The sequence below is a fragment of the Corvus brachyrhynchos genome, unplaced genomic scaffold (genome assembly GCF_000691975.1).
Source record: "Corvus brachyrhynchos isolate BGI_N302 unplaced genomic scaffold, ASM69197v1 scaffold164, whole genome shotgun sequence".
Classification (NCBI taxonomy): domain Eukaryota; kingdom Metazoa; phylum Chordata; class Aves; order Passeriformes; family Corvidae; genus Corvus; species Corvus brachyrhynchos.
This window is the reverse complement of record NW_008237426.1, coordinates 150,284-155,510: the sequence shown is the minus strand read 5'-3', so window position 1 is coordinate 155,510 and position 5,227 is coordinate 150,284. Positions and strand designations below refer to the sequence as shown.

The 5,227-nt window shown below is 47.1% G+C and overlaps 1 protein-coding gene across 1 annotated transcript in view; it reads left to right on the top strand.

Moving 5' to 3' along the window:
• Positions 1-3,060: 3,060 nt before the first annotated feature.
• ALPK3 (alpha kinase 3) overlaps positions 3,061-5,227 on the top strand; it is a 30,362-nt gene continuing 28,195 nt past the window's right edge. The window contains 1 exon segment of the mRNA XM_017731097.1: positions 3,061-5,227. This exon segment is cut by the window's right edge and continues 8,053 nt beyond it. The gene's annotated coding sequence lies outside the window, so the exon portion shown is untranslated.

The window sequence follows — 5,227 nt, the reverse complement described above, 5'->3', positions numbered from 1 at the left end:
GGTGTAGCCAATGGGCCTGGCCATCCCCGGGGAGCTCCTCCAGGGGAGAAAACCAGGCGATGGCTCTGGGTCTCCAGAGGAGCTGGTGTGCTGTAGACCAGTCCCTCGCCTCCCCAAAGAGAGCTTGGGGGTGTCACAGCTATTGCAGGGCAGGGCCTGTCAGCATCGCACATTGTGTTTGGCTGGGCGGGTGTGTGAAGTGGTGGCATCATAGAATAGAATCATGGAATATCCTCTCCACAAGGATCATCGAGACCAGCTCCTGGCCCTGCACAGGACACCCCAACAATCCCACGCTGTGCCTGAGCTGGTTGTCCAAACACTCCTGGAGCTCTGGCAGCCTTGGGGCCGGGACTACTGCCCTGTGGAGCCTGTTCTGGTGACCCACCACCTTCTGAGTGAAGAACCCTTTCTTAATATCCAATAATCTATCTTAACCCCCCTTGTACAGCTTAATGCTGGTCCCTCGGGTCTTGTCCCTGGTCACCAGAGACCAGAGATTGATCCGTGCTGCCTCTCCTCTTCCCCTCATGAGAAAGCTGCAGACCCCAGTGACGCCTCAGTCCAAGCTGTAATTGTGAAATCCTGACAAACACGAGTGTCTCCAGTTAAACTCAGGGAGCAGCACTGACCTTCCTGCCTTCATTGTAGTAAAGCTGTTCACCAGACAGAGCGAGGGGCCCGCTGGGTTCTGTGCTCGGGTGCCTTATCTTATTGCCAAAAAGGCATTTCTACAATGTAGATAGGGGCTGAGCAGCAATGAGATCAGCATTCCTGGGTCAGGAATGGCCTCCAGCAGAGGGTCTGGGGTAGGAATAAGGCTTTGTTCGCAGGGAAAAGGTATGATAAACATGCTGTCAGCTGAGCCTGACTGAGGTTAGGAAACACAAAATTACAGGGTGACATGCCAGCAGCACCCAAGGTATCAGTGATTGTGTGAGGCATTCAAAAAAGCCTCGAAATTTCTTTGAATTCACTGGGAATGTTCTTCAGTCTATGAGCTCTCCAAATGAGTGTGCCTCTTCCCTGCTGATGGTTTATAAATAATCCATTTCCAGCGTGTCAAGCATTGATGCCTCAGGGAGTCAGACATTCATAAAAATAAACGCAGGACCAAAAGAGATAAAAAAGTGCTGCTTGGAAGTCAGGTGTTAAAACTGGGGTAATGCCAAAGTGAAGTTGCCTAAATTCAGTTTCTTTGTGCTGGTATCATGTCATGCTGGGGTGTGAGCTAATTGCAGACTGGCTGCACACCATGACATCTTCAGCACCATCAAATGCCCATACAGCTTGCACAGCCCGCAGCCTCAGATCATACCATGGACAGGAAATCTCTTAACTGAGCCCAGTGACTCCATTCTGCGGATTACAAGCTGAGAGAGGCTTTAATAAAGATGTTGAGATGTTTGTGTTGCCTACAGCTTAACTTTTCTTTCCCTTGACTATGCTCAAATTGCAGCTTTAATCAGTTTAACAGTAAAGGAGGGTTCGTCCATCCTGCAAGGAATACCTTCAGTGTTCCCAGCCGGATTCCCAAAGTTAGGTCTGCTGAGGAAGGCATGGAGCAATGTAGAGCCCGTGCAGGCAGTGCACCTGGTGTCTTTTGGCTGCACCACCACTTGAGGCTGTGGCTCAGGCGCGGTAAATCCGGCCCATGGCTGCAGAGCTCTGAGCCCTGAACCTCTCGAACTTGTCAGTCTAATGCTGCCATGGCTGCACCCCAATTTCCATCCGTGGGAGCCCAGTGCTGGCAAAGGGACTCTGTGCTGCCCCACTTAAATCAGCAGCACATTCAATTTCCACAAATTCTCCGGTCATTTTTCCAACCGCTTATATACATGATCGTCAAAGCCTGGGGAAGGGCAATTTCATTTTGCCTCGTAACTCTGCTGTCTGCCCCTTCTGTTGTAAGAAGCAGTGACTAAATAATTGCTAAATGGCAAAACTGACCTTTCCTTGAATTCATGGCAACTTCCAGGTTCCCTAATGAGTTAGGGAGGAGGCGTATAAAAGTCTGGTTCCCTGCAGAGCCCTACAAGTGCTGAAGGCTTGAGCCAGGATTTTTGGAAACTGTTGTCTAAGATGCAGGGCAACGGCTTGAATGAAGTGGGGCTTTTTATGTTGTAATTAAATAATGTATCATAACAATTCTGGAAGGCAAGTGAGTGGAATAGCAAGGAGACTTTCAGAAAACAATTATGAGTGTAATTAAATCCAGGAACATCTGGAGAGCTTGCCTAGGAGAACTTGAAAAGCACGATGAGCAACATGCAGAACAGCAGATAACACTGAGCAGCTCTCTTTAACACAGAATGGATTTGGATTTGCTGGGTTTGAAGCTAACAAAGGCAGTGGGACAAGTGATGCAGAACAGGATTGCTGTGGGAGGCTGCTCTGGTGGTTAGAAAACAAAAATGGATATTCCAATCCGAAGAAAATGTGGTGGTTTTCTCAGGTTTCTCTCTTTCTGTCTTTATATGTCTATATAGAATATGTTTAACCAAAATATTTGCCTGTTCTCTTCACCACTTCTTAAAGCAATAGAAAGTGTAGTAACATGGTAGAGATACATGAAGACATGGAAAAATCTTCAAGAAAAGAAACTGAGGTTGGAAATCCCTGCTTCTGGGGTGACTTATGAACACATTCTGCTCTGGGGTTCCAGCACAGCAATGGAGCTGTTGGAACAAGTCCAGAGGAGGCACCAAGATTGTCAGAGGGATGGAGCACCTCTGCTGTTAGGAAAGGCTGGAACTGTTCATCCTGGAGAAGCTTTTGGGTAACCTAATTGTGGCCTTCCAGTACCTGAAGGCAGCCTAAAAGAAGGATGGAGAGAGACTCTTTACAAGAGCCTGGAGTGACAGGACAAGAGGGAGGGGCTTCAAACTGCCAGAGGGCAGGGTTAGTTGGGCTATTAGGATGAAATTCTTCCCTGTGAGGGTGGTGAGGCCCTGGCACAGGTTTTCCAGAGAAGCTGGGGTTTCCCCATGCCTGGAAGAGTTCCAGGCCAGGTTGGATGGGGTTTGGAGCAACCTGGGCTAGTGGAAGGTATCTCTGCCCATGGCAGAGGGATGGAACGAGATGAGCTTTAAGGTCCCTTCCAACCCAAACCATTCTGTGATTCTATGTTAAGGGCAGTTTGGATGGTCTTACTTGGTCTCCCTAATCCTGTCAGAGGAAAGGGTTGTCATGTAAATTGAAGGATATGAATTGGGTAACCAGAACATGATTTTTTTGGGTTTTAACTTGTAGAATTTTCCAGAGGTGGTGCTAAGGGGGCCAAAAGAATAGAGATGTTGAAAATGGCCATAGAGAGAACATCATCCTTTTATTAAACAGAGCATTCAGGGTATTTACTTTTTGTGCCCTCAGGAACTAGTCTTTTGGAAGGATTTCCCTATGAGCAAACAGCTCAGTGTCTTTCCTTTGCTGGTCTTTTAGCCTACCTGATACTGGACAGTGTGAGGAACAGCTTTTGGCCACAGTGACTTTCCTTCTGCTCTGGCTGCTGACTGGATTTTTTTTTTATTTTGTAGTAGCTGTTTTGTTGTGTTTTTTTTTTTAAACAAACCTCTTATGTCTCAAAGCACTTGCCTATAATTATTTCACAAAGTGAGAGGAGGAGCTCTCAGTCCTGTCCAGGGTCTGCCTTAGCTGCATTCATGGGCCACAGCTCTCAAGACATCTTTTTAGGTGTCCTTTTTGTAAGAACTAGTGAGTCTGGAGAGTGTATTGTGCAGAGAGATGCAATTTTATATAAAATCTTCATCTGAGTGCTAGGCAAACCTCTCTGCTGGAAGTGATCAGCACCTCTTACCTCATGCAGGTGTCTGCTCCTAAGTCTTGTTAGAGCATTGCTTCCTTGCTCAAATATCTTTCTACTGTCACGGCTGCATCATATGCAGATATTTATAGAGTGTAGTGACATTGCCTCTGATCTTTTCTTGGATGACTGCTCGGGGTGGCAGTTGAGCTCAGGAGAGGGCCTTGCCACTTGTCTCTTCTGGCTGGAAGCCATTCCCGATGTTGTCCCTCTTGCTTTGCACATAATATCAAATGAAGGAGAAAGATCTGTTGCTATAATCAAGTGTGCTGGAAACTCAGGAGCACCTGGTTCCTGAAAAGCAGGTTTAGTTCAGACGAGTTCCCTGTTTAGCAGCTGGGCATCTGTAATGTCTGACAGTGATGCCTGAGATGGCCACCTAAAAACAGAGATTAGACAAGGGTAAGGGAACAAAGGTAGGTATTTATTTGAAGGGCCTTCAAGGTACCCCCCGGGGAGTCAAGAGGCAACTCCCAAGATGGACCCCAGGTCACGAGTTCTTCACACTTTTATAAGTTTGGTCCATTTGCATATCAGGATCAATTCTTCAATTACAACCCCAGTTAATGATGTAACTACCCCAAGTTTGCCCTCCTCTTCAGAGGCCTTAGTTTACATATTTTGGAGCCTGGGACAATCTAGGTGTGCTTGGAGAGCAAACCTAGAGTGTCTTGTTATGTCTGCCTGGCATAAGAGAACAGTAGCTAACAGGCCACAAGAAACTTCAGAGTTACACACTAGGCAGTACAGGATTTGAAAAATATAAAAGTTAAAACCTAAGGCATCAATGGGACTTTGCTTTTGGCGAGGAGTGGTGTAACCCCCTGGTCAGATTCCAGCTAAGGCACCTGAGAGCACTCAGTCAGTTTGATTTGTGGGATGGAAGTGTCCCAAACTCTGGAAGGAGGGACAGCCAGTACCCACTGGAAAGGCAAAGTTAAAGGCGTCAATGACTCATCTCCACACCCTGTGACCTGTAGGACAGAGGTCTCTGTTTCCCATTGCTATAACTACCTGCACAGTGTGGTGTCTGGTTTGAGTGGGGCTTCTTGGCAGTTGTGCACTCTGAATAACAATCCCCAACAATTCCAAAGGGAGATTTTTCAGTTCCCTTTCCATAGCCTCCTGTCCATATGTCCATTTCCCCTGGAAAGCCAAGCAGAGCTGAGTGTGTAGGCTGATGAGCCAATGCCCTTCAGGGCCACTGTTAAAATACAGAGTATATCACATGTGAGAACTGTGCTTCTCTCTGGAAACCTCATAAAAAGAGATGTTTCCCAGGCCAGAGATACCATTGCGTGGAGGGGAGAGTGTGGTCATCTCCAAACAAGGCACCTCTCATGCCACAGCAGAGGCAGTTTCCAGGAGATGGAATTAAAGCCTGCTCTACCCTTGCTCTCTTCC